The sequence below is a fragment of the Mus musculus genome, chromosome 12 (genome assembly GCF_000001635.26).
Source record: "Mus musculus strain C57BL/6J chromosome 12, GRCm38.p6 C57BL/6J".
Taxonomy (NCBI): Eukaryota; Metazoa; Chordata; class Mammalia; order Rodentia; family Muridae; genus Mus; species Mus musculus.
The window spans coordinates 72,816,892-72,834,656 of NC_000078.6; the positions used below are offsets into that span (position 1 = coordinate 72,816,892).

The window sequence follows — 17,765 nt, forward strand, 5'->3', positions numbered from 1 at the left end:
AAATGGGTGAGCACCTCGCTAGCAGAGATCGTACATTACTGTCAACTATATTTTGAAGTCCAGGCTGTCTGCTATGGCTATTAATTATTTCTTATTGTTTGGTGGTGGTAATAATTTTGTGAGATGTTTTGTTTTGTTTTTGAAGTGGGTTTCACTATGTGACCAAAGTTTGACTCAAATCCAACAGCCTACTCTCAATGTGCTATGTGCTGAGGTCAGAGCTAGGTTACCCTGCTCAGTTTCTGTGATGTCTGTCATCACAGTCCCATCTGTTGTTCAGTAATTTATATATTAAATGGCAAATTTAGCCAACAACTAAGTGTAAATTATGGGTAAATAGATGGAAAAGGTAATATTTGAAAATTCAGATACGAATACTCTCCTAATGTCTGTCTCTGAAAAATCCTCTGGGACATTCCCTTGGAAAGGTTATACACGGTTGTCCTACTGCTCTCAGGACAGGAGGTTTGCTCTGGAATATGAGTTTGAGTCTTCCAAGAAGATGCCTTAACCAAGTGACTCTGCTATCTGCTCCCTGGCAACAGACTTGGCACAACTCCATGGAAAAGATACTCCATTTTCCTAGGTCCCAGAACCTATCTATCTATCTATCTATCTATCTATCTATCTATCTATCTATCTATCTATCTATCTATCTAATGTATGTGTGTATGTGTATGTGTGTGTGCTTGAAAAGTAAGCTTATGTTAATGAGAGCCAGTGAAAGGGGAAACAAATATTTTGTTTTGTCAAAACAAAATGAGTATCTGCCACAAATGTTGGTACAAACCTACGTTGGTGCCAATTCCTCAACAGGGAGAGAAGATATGATTGGCTGGCAACTCAATAGCCATTATCAAGAATCTTTCCTGGTCTGGGCTCCCTTTTTTGGGTCACCTCATCTGCAACAGACTATGAGACAGCTGCCTGTTACTCAGGTAGGTGCCAACTGACTTAGAGCAAAGGAAGATGTAATATAAATCCAGGCCCTCAACAGAGACTGTGAGTATGGCTCATAGCCAGTATCTCATACCCAGCATTTAATTAGGAGAGTTCTTCAACAAACAGTTCCTGCAGACCCCTGAGCTAATTGTACAGAATAAAGTTTTAGAAAAGATTTCTTGCTGATGTTGAGAAAGAGTGACGGATGTTGTACACAGAAGATGGGCCAGTGAACACGGAATGGCTAAAGGATAGGCACCTGGTTGAAATGTTAGTTCCACCCCAGGGTAAACATGGGTTGGTTTTTTAATTAGGACCTGCTGGATAAGGAGATTTCCTTGAGTGTTGGGCATTGCGATGGAGACAGCAGACATGGTCCCATCCAAGGCATGTTCTCGTGGCCCGCTCAGTTAGTTATGCTGGACCAATTAAGGCAGGCTATGATGTCCAATTGTCTTTGTAAAACACAAGAGACCTGGGCAGAAGTAAAGCCCACAGGGCTTCCCCAGTCACCCAAAGGAGTCTATAGTGCTTTTCCTAAAGCTGCCTGAGCCAGAGGAACGCTTTGCTTAAGCTAATGTGAGGTGAACACTAGAGAATTCCATGGGAGCCAGCACATTAGGAAGATTTGTGTGCTCTTGGAGTTCTAGTCCATCCTGACACCCTGAAATCTATGGAAGTCTAGCCAGGTTCTTCATCCCTAGCCTGTACAGAGCCTGCATACAGTAATCATTCTATGCCCTGGAAGGCTCACATGGGGACCCACACCATAGTGCAGATGGGATATCCTATTCTTGGGCATAACTGTTTATGGATCATGGGGAGTCAGAGATACGTTAGGCAATAGCAGACACTTTTCCCCAGGTCCGTTTGATTCTTCAGCTCAAATCCATCATTTTATCTTTTAGTCTCAAAAGGAGCACAGCATGGACGCACAGCAGGAGAAGTTACCTGTGAGCTAACTTTCATTGGATGGGGCCTCTCCACCTTTGGAGATGCAAAATCCAGCACTGTGATGCCCAGGTCACCCCCGAGGGGTGAGGGTCAGAGCCACTCTCCCTAAAGGCCAGGCCAGGTGGCCACCCAGAACATAGATAGGAATTGTATCACTTAGACTGAATTTGGCCTAAATTCAAACCTCTCAATTGTGATTAGTCATTTTAAACAGTCAACAGACAAGGTGTGCAGCTGTCACAGAGACCACGAGGAGGTCTTGTGGCTCCGTGGCACACTCTTCATCCCAGTGTCTGGTCTTCTTGGTGAGAACAGGACATAGAAATTGGCCAAGTATGGCAGGGACCCTGAAGCAGCAGTTCTGCATATGTCCTTGCCAGAGGTCAGAGATGGCAGAAGAGAGTTGTGGTTCCCATGTCTTTCTTGTTCCTTAAGGCAGCTCTCTGCCAGGGCTGTATGTAACTACCTTCATTTCTTTCTTCTTTCTTTCTCCCTTCCTTTCCTTCTTTCCTTCTTCCTTTCTTTCTTTCTTCCTTCCTTTCTTCCTTTCTTTCTTTCTTTCTTTCTTTCTTTCCTCCTCCCTTCTTTCTTTCAAGATTTATTTCTTTATTTTTATGTATATGAGTACACTGTAGCTGTCCTCAAACAAAACAGAAGAGGGCATCAGATCCCATTACAGTTGGTTGTGAGCCACCATGTGGTTGCTGGGAATTGAACTCAGGACCTCTGGAAGAGCAGTCAGTGCTCTTAACTGCTGAGCCATCTCTCCAGCCCTGCAACTACATTCTTAAAACTGAGAGGTGGCACCTGGACACCTGGCTGGGCCAAATGGACTCAAAACTCACCCCTCTCCAATCTCTCTATGTCAAAACCCACCTTTGTCATCACAGGGTAAACTGAGGCAGGCAGCGAAGGGGTATGGTGTTGGTGTTGGTGCTTAGGGTTGTGCTTATAGTAACCAATGTCCCCCACCCCCAACAGCAGGCAATTTATGGGATCAACACTACTTATGGAACAAAACTCAATTATGTGGTGCTGCCAAGGATGCCCAGCTAGAAATCCTGAACTCACAGGAGGGCATGGGAAACTTCGACTTTTAGAAAAGTTCGCTAAATCCAACAGAAGTGGCTCCCTAGGAAATGGCATTGATCTGAGTGGACCCAAGACCCACCCTTGTCATACTGCCCCGGATCTGTTGCATCCCCAATGGGGTTGGGTTCAGCATCCATTAGCCCACTCCTGAGAAACTCCAGAGGAGACACACAGAGTGCCTACAGTTTAGACTCCCCTGTGTTTGAGTCATAATGTCATTTGTCCATTCCTTTGTCGCCTGGAATGAAAACTATTTACTAATTACTTCCTTATCTATTTCAGTTGTAGGCATAGACTTTCTATCCTGACCACCCAAATAGCCTCAGGCCTCCAGATAATGACTGAGAGGAGGGGGAAAGACACAGGCTAAAACTCCCAGATGTAGGGGTCACAGAAAAGGCTCCAGGGTATTATTGTCAAGGTATCAGGTACTATATAAAGACTGCTTACTCCCAGGTACCATCCACAGGGGGCTTGTTCACACAGGCCAAGTTTAAGCAGCCAACCAGACACCAGCTCAAGGCTAGTATTTATAATCCTCTGTACTACACAGCCAGGCACTTAGAGTCCTGACATTTAAATCTTCAAAATAACACCTGGACACAAAGGTGAGAATTGTCACAACCAGGCTGGCACATGGCTAGGTGACAGAGTTCTTATCTAGCATGTTCGAGGCCCTAGGGACTATTTCCACCACTGCAAAGATACTGCAGGAAAAGCCAGGAGAGTTGGAAGATGGAAAGAAAATAGAGAAAGGGGAGGAGGAGGAGGAGGAGGAGGAGGAAGAGAGAGAGAGAGAGAGAGAGAGAGAGAGAGAGAATCAGCAGCATTATGTAAATGAAAAAGGAGTTTGCGAAGATGTATGACAGACCAGCAGGCGCACAACTACCAATCGCTGAAGCTAGGATTTGAACCTAAGAAGGCTGCCCTCAAGATCAGCCTCTTAATCACTCTGGAGTATCCAACCTGTTGTGAGGTTGTGCCAAATTCACTCCAATTTGATATTGGAACAAATAGTACACATGGGGATTCAGGGCATAGCAGCACCCAGTCAGTGCCCACGCTTCTGCCCCGAAACCCTCCCTTCCTTTCCTGGTTCTAGATTTGTGGCTGTCCGCTTAGAGGCAGCATTCAGTCCTTCCCTGTCCAGGGCTAAAGAAAAGTGAGCTGCAGTCTCCTTTGTTAGCCGGGTAAATTCTATTTCCTCTTCTATTGTCTCAGGCTTCTGAGTGATGTAACACGACACCCAGCGTATCCTGCTTTTGAAAGGAAACTTCGATGGTGGTTGGCAAATTACCATTCACAGCTCTGGCTGATGGAGTCACCGGAGAGGCGAGAGAGCCGCCGCCGCACCTGGTGTCTGTAATTACAGGCTTTCACCGGAGGAAAGAAGGGATGAAGCGGCCAAATACAGCTGAGCGCAGAGACAGGGAGGGGTTGCCCAGGGCTGGACAGGAAAAGCCAGCAGCCGAGGATGCTGTTCCGCTCCGCGCCGCGCCCCGCCGCCCCGCCCCACTCTGTACCCTCATCTCCTTACTTGGGGCTTGTCTGTTTCCTTTTCTTTCTGTTTTTCCTCATCTCAGAACTCTTTGTCCGACTTCCCGCAGCAGCGTGCTGTAAGGAAGAAATCAAAGCTCTTGAGGCACCCACATCTTTGTGTCAAGCAACCTGTGTTTTGCTCCAGAGGCGCCCTCTCTGATGTTATGTCTAAGAACTTACCAGAACACTCAAGAATTCACTTCAGAGACAATGCCGATGGGACTCAAACAAAATAAAACAGGCCACGCTGTTCACTGTTTCCCAAGCCTGGCCTTTCAGTTACCCCTGGTAATTTTTCAAGTGGTATGAGAACATTTTGTACCTGGAAAATAATCTTGTGTCTTGCACGGGAACTGTAGCTGGCTGGCTTTCTCTTCTCCCCTGCATTCCCTTCCTCTCTTCCCCTGCTTTCCCTCCTCTGCGCTTGGTTAGAACCTAGGGCCTCATGCACACTGCATTCCATCCCTGGGCTATTTAACTTATAAATTAAAAGACATCAAATGTATCCTCGTGAGATGACACTTCTACTTTAAAGGCAAAAAGAAAAGAAGAAGGAGAAGTTTATTCCCGGTTTAGTACAAGTGATGGTGGTTCGAGGAACAGAGATTCCAGGTTGCCTTGCAAAGACACGGTCCACAATGAAAATGATTACCTGACTTTTTATAGCCATAGAACAACAGCATCAAAAAGTCCAATCAAGATATTAGATATTAGTGGAAGCTTGAGGATTACGGAAAAGCCAGAGTCTGCCTTAGACTTCAGATGTAACATTTGTAGCTCTAGTGTTGCTGGCACCCAGAGGTGGTCTCCTAAGGTGCCTCATTTCCATAAATCTATCTAGCACAAGGATGTTAGGTCAAATACAGAAGTAAATGGCTAGGAAAGGGGTTACATAGTCTAAGGTGATTTTGACTATTCAATTTCAAGCACAGTGTTCTAGCAAGCTGAAGGCACACAGCCCTGCAAGATTTCTGAAACCGCTCTGTGCATATTAAAGAGGAAAATGAAAATTCAGATTGCATAAACGATTTAAGGGCTAAGCAGTTATGGTCTACGTGTAGCTGGTGGCTGGATAGTACAGAGGCTGTGTTCATAGCACAGCAGCAAGACCTCAGGCACAGGTGATTCTTGTCCTAAGGCTGACAACTCTTTGCTAGGCAAAATTCCCAAAGAATAAGCCCAAAGGCTGGGTTTGCTGTCAGAAAGCTGACGTCCTCCAAGCAGCCCACTTAACACTGGGGGGGAACCACTTAGCCAAAGATCTGTCTTCTGTTTCTGCTTCTCTATGTTCTGAAATAGGGGCTCCAAAAATTATCCTGGCATTAAGAGTGGATATCTGGGCCATATGACATCTTTTGTCTTCGCTGGCATTTAGATACTGTTTCTATTCCCACCAGTTGCATAACAGGCACGTAGCAAAGGCCTTTGCTGAAAAGCACTGACTTCTCCCTTGTTCCTGCAGGTAACTAAAATGGGGAAAAGGCCATCTCTGCCTTTATTTGATGTCTGCCTCTTTTACTTGAGGCCATGCTCTTGCTTAACTCCGTGTAGACATAACCAGTTACTTGAGGAGCAACTGGCAATATCTAAACTGCCTCAATCTTCTTCACGATTGAAGGCACAAAGAGTACAGGCTCAGCATCTTCTACAGTGTTCTGGACCAGACTCCAAAAAGGCAGCAGAAGACCTCCAGCCATTGCCCTAAACTGATGCCACCTTAGATCTTAGAAACAGCTGAACGCCATTCTCAAGCTCCAGGAACAATTAGCTGATGGGAAACATATATCCCTGCTATGCCCAAGGACTCTGGGCTGGGGAGATAACTCAACTGGTAAAGTGCCTGCTGCACAAGCTTGAGGACCTGAGTTCAGATGTCCAGCACATACGTAAAAGAGCTGAGAATAGTGGGATGTGATAGCACACGCCTTTAATCCTAGCACTCGGGAAGCAGAGGCAGGCAGATCTTTGAGTTCAAGGCCAGCCAGGTCTACAAAGTGAGTTCTAGCATAGCCAGAGCTGTTATACAAAGAAAACTTGCCTCCAAAGTAAAACAAAATAAACAGACAGACAAACAAACAAACAAAACCAAAAAGCTGGAGAGTGGTGGTCCTGCATGCATCTGCAACCCGAGGATGCAGGAGTCAGGGAACTGAGAGAACACGCTGAAGGAGGGCCTGCTGGCCAGTCGTTGGTGAGCACTAGCTTTATAAAGTCAAGGTTGAGAGCCATCCAGACCAAGGGAAACACTAGATGTCAACTCACACGGACAACACCCCCCACACTCATACACACATGATGACTGTCCTAGGTACACCCATCCCTTCCTCTCTTCCCATCCCTCTTCTCCAGAATCAGCAACAGTACACATACACACACGCACACGCACACACACACACACACACACATAAAGAGAGAGACAGAGACAGAAAAGAGACAGAGCCAGGACTTCTTCATATTACCTTGAGGAAGCAGAAATAAGATGGTGATCTGCCAGAGGATTCCTTGAGATTTCTGATTCTGTCTCAACTCCCTCCTTGGGCTTAGCACAGGATGGGCTCTGCCTATTCTCCAGGGTCCAAGGAGCTCTGAGCTCTAGTCCTTAAATTCCAACACCATTCCCTTTTTCTTTGCAGACCAAGCCAACCTCCTTTTTCGGAGTGAAAACATCTATCTGTCTGTCTGTCTGTCTGTCTGTCTGTGTATGTATGTATGTATTTATCTATGTATCTGTGTGTGTATGTATGTATGTATCTATGTCTATGTATGTATGTATGAATCTATGTATCTATGTATCTATGTCTATGTATGTATGTATGTATGTATGTATCTATCTATCTATCTAACTATCTACCTATCTATATCTATCTCTCCCCTTTCCCTTCCTTATTTTCTTCCTCCTCTATAGAATTTTATTAGGCAAGAATTAAGAAACCTACTGAAGAGGCCAACAGCAAATGTCTTAGGCTTTGCAGCTCAGTTCCTTCCAACTCAACTCTGTTTGTTCTAAGTACAAAGCAGCCACAGTCACACAGAGCCACTTGAGCATGACTGTGTTTCCATAAAACTTTATTTTACAAAACTTTAACTTTTGTAGTTTGTTGGCTCCTGACTTATGATAGAGCCTGGCCTCTAAGGTTCTCCTTTCCTCTTGCTCTTTAATTTTTAAAAAAGATTTATTTATTTTGTTTTATGTGTATGAGTGTTTGCCTGCATGTCTGTATACACACCACTCTCATGTTTAGTATTTGTGGAAGGTAGAAGAGAGCATTAAATCCCCTGGGAATGGAGTTACAGACTGCTGTAAGTCACCATGTAGGTAGAGGGAACTAAAGAGAGGAACCTCTGCAATAGCAGCCAGTGCTCTTAACCACCGAGCCACCTCTCCAGACACATTGTTAATTTTAGAACAATGTTTACATTTAAAAAAAAAATGGTCAGGATGTTTTGCCCATGAAAGTTAGCTGAATCTGAATCCAAACACCAAGAATTTTTTCCTTTCTTCTACGCAAACTAGTGATACCCATTGAGAGGGCACACAGAAATTTCTCCAGATGTTGGAGTGAGAGGGAGAAAGGATGGGAGGAAAGGATGAGAAAATCATTAAGACCACATATATGAACTGCATTTACAAGATGGACCAGCCGTTCTTCCCCAGCAGCAACTGTCAGAATTAATGATGGAGACCATTAATAAGATGCACTTCACTGATCATCAATCTTGTGTTTAATGTTAAATACAAACCCATCCTTTTCATCCCGCCCCTCTAGCCCTGGCTGTCCTGGAACTCACTCTGGCTGGCCTCGGACTCAGAAATCCGCCTGCCTCTGCCTCCCAAGTGCTGGGATTTGCTGCCTGGCATCACTCTACAGACTTTAAAACGGGAGAAACCTAGTCAAAAGGCGTGCCTATCCACTTAGAGGAGAAGACATAAAAATAAGACAAGGGATGAGCTACCTCAGATTCATTCATTGCCTCTACATGAGGAGCGCTTTCTTAGTTACAAGGGACAGATGCTTAACTACTCGAAGTTTGGCGAGAGTTTGGGCTGATTGGGAAGAAACAGCGCCAGACTTCAGAGGCAACTGAGCCAGGCCCTGGCGGGCGCCCCCATGTCTTTCCTGGGTCTGGTCTTTCTGTTAGCCAAATTATTTCCTTACATCTCTCAGCATGGAACTAAAAGAAGCTGGGGACAATCCTAGCTTCTGTCCCCTTCACAGGGCCTCGGGTACACACATTTTTTTTCCTTCTTTTCCAGTTTTAAAGTCTCCAGGAAAGGCCCTACTAGGTGCATTATCCTCCCAGCCAATTGGAGGAGGTCTGGAGGTGGGTCCCAGGCGCTGTGGGAACAGCAGCCAAGTGGCTGAGGGACGCTGCAGGCTCAGACTTCACTCTGAGCATTCTTCCTGCAGTGTTTTCTCAGGGACCCAGCCCACCCCATCTTTCTCCGTGGAGACAGCAGCAACTTGGTGTGCCTGTCTTGTATCACCTGTTTCTTCTGTGTTGACTCAGGGCTGACAGTTTTGCTCTTCTCTGACAAACTGTCTGCTAGGTTAATATCCTGGAAATCCAGAGTGTGGGATGGACCCGGACCTCTGCGAGGTTTTTCCTAGGGAAGCTCCTTGCAGTATAGACAAGCCTCAAAGGGTGCCCAGAGCCCACCCTTTCTGACCCTGTTGCTGCTCCCGTCATGTTGGCCGACTGCGGCCAGCCTGGTGTTCCCTGGGGCTAAGGATCTAATGTCAGCAGGGTATGATTCCATTCACATTGAAGATGGATATTAAGTCTTTTTATTTGGATTCTTGTCAAGAAAAACAAATGTGCCCGCTATCAAAGGCATGAAAGTACCCCTCCCCATAACAGCAGTGTCTGTGCAAAGTGGTTCGGAAAAGACTGTGGGTCCCCACGCCTGCAAGGCAGCTCGGTCAAGTTCAATTCCGGTGATCTTTTTCGATGATAACCCAAAGAGGATTAAGTTAACATCTGACCTTTTAAGAGTTTATCTCTAGGGAACCAAGCTAATTTTAAAATTAAACGGTTGCTTTTTAAAAATATTTAGACCAAAGCCCAAGTTTGAAAGCACAAACACGCTGGTATGGCAGCAGAAATAGCCACAGAAATTCCAAACCATGAGCCAGATCTGTTATCATATGTCTGCACATTAAAGACTGGGGATTCTGGGATTAAATGAAGCAGAGTCGATTTGTGATTCTGCCACTTTCTACTGGGCAGGCCTGGGACTCTGGACTCTGCTATCTTCTTTGTAAAATAGGGAGCAGAGTAACCATTTGTAAAATTGTTGAGAAGAGCACAGGAGATACTACCTGTTAAACCCTGTCACTCTAGGGGTGGTGTGTGTGTGTGTGTGTGTGTGTGTGTGTGTGTGTGTGGTGTTTCCTTTCGTTCTGGGGATAAAACACGGGGCTTCATATATACTAGACAAGCATTTTTACCAACGAGTATAGCTGGTTCCTACTGTGAAGTTTTTCTTCCTTCCTTCCTTCCTTCCTTCCTTCCTTCCTTCCTTCCTCTTTCCTTCCTTTCTCCCTCTCTCTCTCTTTCTCTGTGTCTCTCTTTCTTTCTTTCTTTCTTTCTTTCTTCCTTTCTTTCTTTCTTTCCTTCTTTTTTTCTTTCTGATGGTTTCATATATCCCAAGTTAGCTTCAAACTCACTATATAGCAGAAGGTGACTTTGAACTTCTGATCCTCCTGCCTCCACCTCCCTAGTACTGAGATTACCAACACATAACACCACATCTGTTTTATACAATGCTGGGGATCAAACCCACTGCTGCATGCAAGTGAGGCTAGAGTATCGCCAACCGAGGTGCATCTCCCGACACTCACAGAACGAAGTTTAGTTGTTTAGTGCTTCACAGAATGAAGTTTAGTTCTGTAGTGCTCCATTCCCCTCTCACTTCCTCTCTTGCTAGAACCCTTCTTCACCAGTCTTTCTCCTATGCTTGTGTCCTTGTGTGTGCCCCTTTGAGTTTAGTTTCCTGCCAGGAGGTGGGCAGGATGTTATTCACTGTATGGAGAGCATCTTATTAGCCTCATGGGCCCTCCTCCACTGATGATGAAATTGTGACAGGCCCAATCTTGTGCACATAACCATGGTGCTTTAAGATCATGGCACCTCAAATTTACGTCATGCAACTGTGGACACTTTTAAGTTTAATTTTATTTGTTTGTTTGATTTGTCTTATCCACATATTCTGTCTTGTTGATAGTAGAATGGATTCTCTTGATCATGAAGTTTGCTCTCGCTGTGTCTACAATTCAGAGAAACAACAATGCAAGGTAATGTGTTTGGTGAGTGCTCCCTGGAGCACGGTCAGAAGATACAATAACGAAGGATTCATTACTTGTAGCAGATCAAGATAGACCTGTAGTTAAGACATTCCTTCTTGGACCAGGAAACACTATCCTTTTATTTCTGAAGTTTATATATACTCATTCTAAAATAAATGTGTGACATGTTCCACCTGGGATCATGTGTTTGGAAGCCTGATGGTGCTGTTTTGCGATGTCATGGAACTTTGGGATGTGGGGCCTTACTAGGCTTGGGTGGGTCTTGAAGAGTAAATCAGTGTCTTAATCTAGCTAGAGCTCTTGGCTTCCTGATCTATGAAGATGTGAACAGGCTGCACTGCACACTCCAACTACCATGGACGTAGTTAGCCCATCCAACCACGGGTTCCTGCAGTGATGGGCTGGCATCTCCTGGAGCTGGGGTCCAGAATAAGTCTTGCCTTCTTTAGGTTGCTTGTGACTGATATTTGGTGACAGCCACAAGAACACTAAGCAACACAATACTCCCATAGGAGCCCACTTTTAGAACAGGAGCATACCTGAGCACAGTTCAAAAAGGAAAGATGGCAGACACATTTCTGAGCATGCTCAGAGCAGGGTCCTAGAGCACAGGGTCAAAGGTTAAGATGCCTAAAGGATGTGTCAGTGGCATGGTGACCTTTGCCAGTCATCTGAAAGTTTCTCCAATGAGTTTCTTAGCCCACATAGGAAAAGACAACTCTGGAGGTGACTTAGTGTGATTTCTCCATCAGGCACTGCCTCTCAGTGGCTAACAGAACCTCTAGGTTCTGAGATAGCTCAGCTTTGGACCAAGTGTTACGACCGTTGATTCAGCAGCAGGGGCATCCTTAGCTGTTCCAGCCCTGGACCATCTGCCCCAGGTACACATGACGACAACTCTCTTCCTCCTAAAACTGTCTTTAAAAGCTGTGACTTGGGAGCAGGGGTGAGTGACAGACAGCTTGTTCAGAAATGTTTCTACCCTTAGAATCTCCTCCAAAGGCTTTCAACTCAAGGATATGTTTCTTTTTTGGTCTTGTTTTGTTCTGTTTGGAAACAGCTGTTTCTCTTCGTGGCCCTGAATTCTGTTGATGAGGCTGGCCTCAAACCCATAGAGGTCCACATGTCTCTGTCCCCCCGAGTGCTGGGATTATAGGCATACACCACTATCTGGCTGGAGAGATTTCTTACTGTGAAATGCTTTCTTCCCAGAGACTATTCCTCATTGAGTTTCATTTTCTTTCCTTTCTTTTCTTCTTTGCAGTATGGGGAATGGAAATTAGGGACTCTCCACAGCTAGGCAAATGCTCTGCTACTAAGCCACACCCCAGGCCGGCTTTTTTTTTTTTCCACTAGTTTGTGAGGTGGTTGAAATCTCTTTTGTGAGTTGGCAAATGGCACAAAGCCATATGGAGTTGAGGTGGCCTGAAAATCAGATCATAGACTCTTTTTGAAACACAGTTCTGCTTGACTTTAAGCCCCTGCTCCTGGACCACAGCTTCCATATCACAAGGGAGTTTCTCAGAGCTGCAAAAACTTTGACCTGGATCTCCACTGCTGATTCAGAGCCCCATATCTTATCACCTCACCCCCAGGTGGTGCCAATGACGTTCAGGTGTGAGTTGACCCACTGGGAGGCACACAGGGGAGTCACCTGGGCAGCCTGGCAATGTCCCCGATTGGATTGGTGCTAGGACGTTTAAGATCTCTCCAAGGTGGCTGAGATGTCGTCAAGCAAGGTGAGCGCTGACCCTGCTGGAGCGTTCTGTATTCTTCTTCCACTTCCAGCTACTGTCTGCCCCCGCTCCCCATCATGTAGCCCAGGCTAACCTTGAACTCATGTAGCCGAGGATGACCTTAAGTTTCTGGTCCTCCAGCTTCCACCCTTCAAGGCCTCCACCTGCCACCACTGGTTTATGCTACACTGAGCATTGAACTGGGGCCTCATACAGTTAGGTGAGCACTCCACTGAGCTAATCCCACCCCCCCTCCTCTTTTTCTTAAAAAAAAAAAATCTCAAGCTACAGTCATCATATACGGTGACAGGATGTGGGGCATAGCGGGTGTAGGGGAGATGGGGGAGGGAGAGAACCCACGTCCGGCCAGAGCTCCTGTGCTCTGGGCAGGTGGACGCGGGAGGACAGCTGGACGCTTTCCACTCGGCCCCGGGTGGGTATCTGACTGTGTGAAGTCACTGACCCCACTCGGCGGGGGGTGGACAAGGGGCAGCCCACAATACCAGGGGCCCCGGGGCGACACCCTCAGCCCCGGAGATACGGGAGAGAGGGCAGAGGGAGAGAGGTTCCCACAGAGGCGAGAGTCCTAAGTCCGGTCTGTGGCTGGAGCACAGGAAGGCCTTCCATCGGGAGATTAGAAACGGCTCATTAGAAGAAAGCCTATCCCGACGTCCAAGCACTGCAGGCTTGATGAACAACAGGAGACCAGTTTCTGAAAGATGCAGTTTTGAATTTTCAGGTGACTGTTAAGAGTTTCTTCAGAACTCTGTCAAGGTTTTCCCCTTCCTCTAATTGACAAACCGAGAGTCAGACAGTGTCCTCTAGAATAGCCCTCAACAACACTGAACGTCTTCATAACGGCCTTTTGTATCCTTCTGAATGAGAGGTACTGTCTTCATAAAGTCACTTGAATGGCTTTGATAGCCAGCAAGAGGCTTGCTCATGCCGGGAATCCAAGGATGAACGTGCATGTTACATAAAGAGGAAATCTTCCTCTAAGCTGAGCCTCCTAATTGGAGCACTAGATGCGCTGTTATGCAAGCAGACACTGCGATTAATAAGCTTTCTTGCATCTGTAACTCGTGGGTGACTGAACAGATAAGCCTCTTCTGTACTGTGAGACAGTTCAGTTGATTCAATAGACTCGGGTGATGTCATGAACATAAAAGTCATCTGAGCCTCAGGCTTTAGAGATTGACTGTCCCACCCAAAAATGACCTGGATTGCTTTCACAGCACTCCGAGGGGCCTGGCTGGAGGTCTGTGGCTTTGACACCTAGAAGAATTCCTCTCAAACTTTAAACTGTCTCACTCAGGAGTGGTGGCTCATACCTGCAATCCCTGTGCTTGGAAGGCTGAGGTGGGAGCAATACCTTGGGTTCAAGGTCAGCTTGAGCTACCTACTGAGTTCCAGGAGGCCAGTCTATGTTATAGACTGAGACCCTCTCTCTAAAATCGAAACAAAATTTAAAAACACAGGGGCTGCAGGGTGTCTAGAATGAGCCTCTGTTCCATTTGCTGTGTCTGAGCTATATAGGTCTGAGAGGCCACATTTCCTGAGGTCTCAGAATCGATGCTTGTGCAGTGTCTCCATGGGTCGCCCTGAGTAGCAAGGTCCTGGGTGATGTCAGATATCAGGCAGTTTAAAACGAGCGGTTCTAGCCGGGTGTGGTGGCGCACACCTTTAATCCCAGCACTTGGGGGGCAGAGGCAGGTGGATTTCTGAGTTCGAGGCCAGCCTGGTCTACAAAGTGAGTTCCAGGACAGCCAGGTATACAGAGAAACCCTGTCTCGAAAAAACCAAACAACCAAACAAACAAAAACAAAAACAAAAAACCCCAGAGGTTCCCTGATTAGGGAAAATGCTTACTTCTTCACATTAATGTTAATCAGAAGTTCAGGGTGTGTGGCTGAAGAAGAGAGACATGGCACATACTAATTAAAATCAAAACAAACCCTGAGTTAACAAATTCAGCTTTAAGCGGTGGAAGGAGCCTGCTTTCAAGTGTTCAGTTGTGTCCATGCTCTGCCAAGCTACAAGAAGAGAGTGAATTTATTTTATTTTATTTTATTTTATTATTTTTTTTTCCTCTAGTGATCTGCCCTTCGCGCGTTTGCCAGCAAGCACAAAGGCAGGAGGAAGCGATGCTTTAAATTCACATTATTTTAGCTGATATATCTGGAGCACGGTGATAAATTAATCATGACGGCCGGTCTGATTCACCATCGTACTGTAGCCCAATTTACACTTCGCATTTGCAGAACTGAAATGCGATGCATTAAAATGGTGCACACATCACAGATTTTTCTCTCCAGTGAACCCACGGAGGGAAGGGAGGAGCTTTGTGTCTGCTCCTGTAAGCACCTGCCTGTAGGCCCGGGCTCAGCCCCGCACCGGGAGCACCCAGGAGGCCGAGAGAGAAAGCACGCTGCGGGAAGCCTGCTTGCAACTGAGCGTCCTTTAAAACTGTCTTCTTGGCGGAATGGCCAAGGCCGGCTTGTTCACAGAGGAGGGGGCGCGGGGTGGTGTTACTAAACATAACAGATGGCAGCTGTCTGCAGCTATATAGGGCGCGCTGACAAATCCTCCTGGACGGCGGCGCGGCGCGGGGCTGCCGGGCGTGGGTGTCGCCTGCGGGGCTCAGGGCAGCGGTGGCTGGCTCCGGAGATCGCCAGGGCCAAGAAAGGAAGGGCGCGGTCTCTCCAAGGTCACCGCCTCGCTGCACCTGCGCCCCGATCTGGTCGGATGTGGCCGTGGGCTCCTGGGGACAGGTGATACCCCTTGGCAAATAGGTATCCACTACAGGAGGGCGTGGTGGTTAAGTGCCCAGTTCATGGCCACTCGGGAGGAAGCCTCACCTGGCCTGTGTGCTGGTGCTGTGTGAAATGAATGAATTTCCTACCATTTCCGGAATTTTTCGAGACACAGATCAAGAATCGGTAACTGTTCCAAGGCTTATTTTTTCTAGGATTCTGAGATTCTTGCAGATAGTGAAATTTTACAAAGTATAACGGGAGTTACTTTCAGAGCTATACATTTTAACATTTATTTTACATAACAGGAATGTTGAAATATCATACAAGTAAATAATACTGGGCAGCCTCTTGGCTGACAGGCTGTCGGGTTTGGCTTGGCAGGTGAGCCAAAAGAAAATTGAAGGCTCTGAGCCGGATCTAACAATACGTTGCTGTCATTATCGAGCTGCAAAGAGCATCAGAGACATAGGACAGGCATCAAGGTGCCACACTGCTATCTTGCAAATGATGGGAGCTGTCCAAAGAGAGGAACAGAGATTGCTGCCATCTGTGCGAAGGTTCTAGGTGTGTGACACGCTCTTCACGGAGCACTCCCTGCTGGCGGCATGACTGAGGGCGGGCAAGAGTCTCCTCTCAGCTCCTCGTCATCTGAAGAATGATGAGCACCACAGTCTATGCATCCTGCCACCTGTAACACGCCCCCTCCCCATTAAGTCCTCGCTACCTCCTTACCATCTTTGACTCCCAATGACATATTGAAATGACTTCCTTGTCTTTGCCATGGGATCTGAGAAACCTGTCCACTGATTCTCATAGAATAAAATTCTGCACATCGGATTCCCTTGCTTTGGGCTTGACAGCAAGCAGTTCACTGAGGCACCCTGGCTAAGTATTTCACCAGGTACTTGTTGAAGGGTGCTTGGGAAAGAGAGCCACAATGAATAAGCACACTCTCACAAGCCAAACCGTTGTTTGCTTTTTTTTTTTTTTCTTTCTTTTTTTTTTTTTTTTTTTTGTCCAGACAGTGTCTCACTAAGTAGCTCTGGCTGTACTGAAAATCACTTTGTAGACCAGGCTAGCCTCAAACTCACAGAGTCCTGGCTGTCTCTATCTCCTCAGTACTGAGATTAAAGGCCTGTGACGTAAAATAATACTTGAGTCAACTCTGTCATGAGCCTGTATGCTTTATAATATGGTATAAATATATACTTTAGAATCATATATTTATATATTTCTTTAATCTTTGTTATGCATAAAAAACACTGACTTTTAAAAATCCTTTTTACCATTGTTAAAGTTATGCCTGCAGTTACTCAGGAGTATACAGGTGAACTTCAAATATTTAAATAGTTAAGCATATTTTTAAGTGTGTGCAAAATATAGTTTATCAAACTAGTGTTGATAAAAATAACAGGATACAAACATGTTTTAAATTTTTATTTATGTACTTTTTTTTTCAGAGACAGAGACTCTTGTAGCACAGGCTAGCCTTGAGCTTCCTGTATAGCTGGTGATTGCCTTGAATGCTTGATCTTCCTGCCTCTATTTCCCAAATGGTGGAGTTATATGTGTGTGCCACCATGCCAGACTCAAACACATTTTGAAAAAGTAAATTATTGAAAAAAATGTAGAGTTGACATTATAGCAGTCAGATACAGTAAAATTAACATACATGGTAAAGAATAAAGTTTAAGTCGGAGATTCCTACAGGATATAGGCAGACCAGAAAAGGCAACTGCTGGACTTTCTGTAGGACTCTACAGAAAAGTCCTTCAAACCCCCCTGTCAAACATTTCAATAGCGTCCACCAGCAGACAGGCACATGGGCACAAGGAAAAAAGACATAAGACATATACCTTTCTAGGATTCAGAAAAAAGTCACAGTGCATTTTGGCAGCAGAACACTTTCTGGGTCACAAGGCACCTGTTTTTAATGCGGTCATGGCTTTGACCTTCCAAGGTCATGGGCATCAAAAGCATGCCAGGTGCCCTTTAGTTATTACTCCTGTAGAAAATCCCAGGATCGAAAGATCTACGTGAAGCACTCCATATAAATCATTAAGGAAGCTTGTTGCCCACCCTATGGCATCCATAACGCTCTATCTCCAAGAAACCCACTGAGCAGAATATCAACGTTTTAAAAAATATTGATGTGTGCGTGTGTGTTGTTGTTGTTGTTGTTGTTGTTGTGGGGTAAGTGTGTGAGTGTGTGTGTGTGAGTGTGTGAGTGTGTGTGTGTGTGTGTGTGTGTGTGTGTGTGTGTGTGTGTCTGTATGGGAATGAGAGAGCAACCTGTGGAGAGACTGTTTTCCTGCCTTTATGTGGACCCCAGGGATCCAGCTCAGGCCACAGGCTTGTGGAGCATGAGCCATGCTACTGACCCCAGGCCCTCAAATTTTATAGCGGACTTATTAATATACTTTTGGAGAAAAAAAGGA

General features: G+C 45.8%; 1 long non-coding RNA gene across 1 annotated transcript; it reads left to right on the plus strand.

Annotated features, from left to right (window-relative positions):
- The first annotated feature begins 263 nt into the window (after positions 1 to 263).
- Positions 264 to 4,636, plus strand: Gm33785. Its single transcript, XR_381680.3, has 2 exons — positions 264 to 938; positions 4,210 to 4,636. It is a non-coding gene; the product is annotated as a predicted gene, 33785 (long non-coding RNA).
- Positions 4,637 to 17,765: the final 13,129 nt, after the last annotated feature.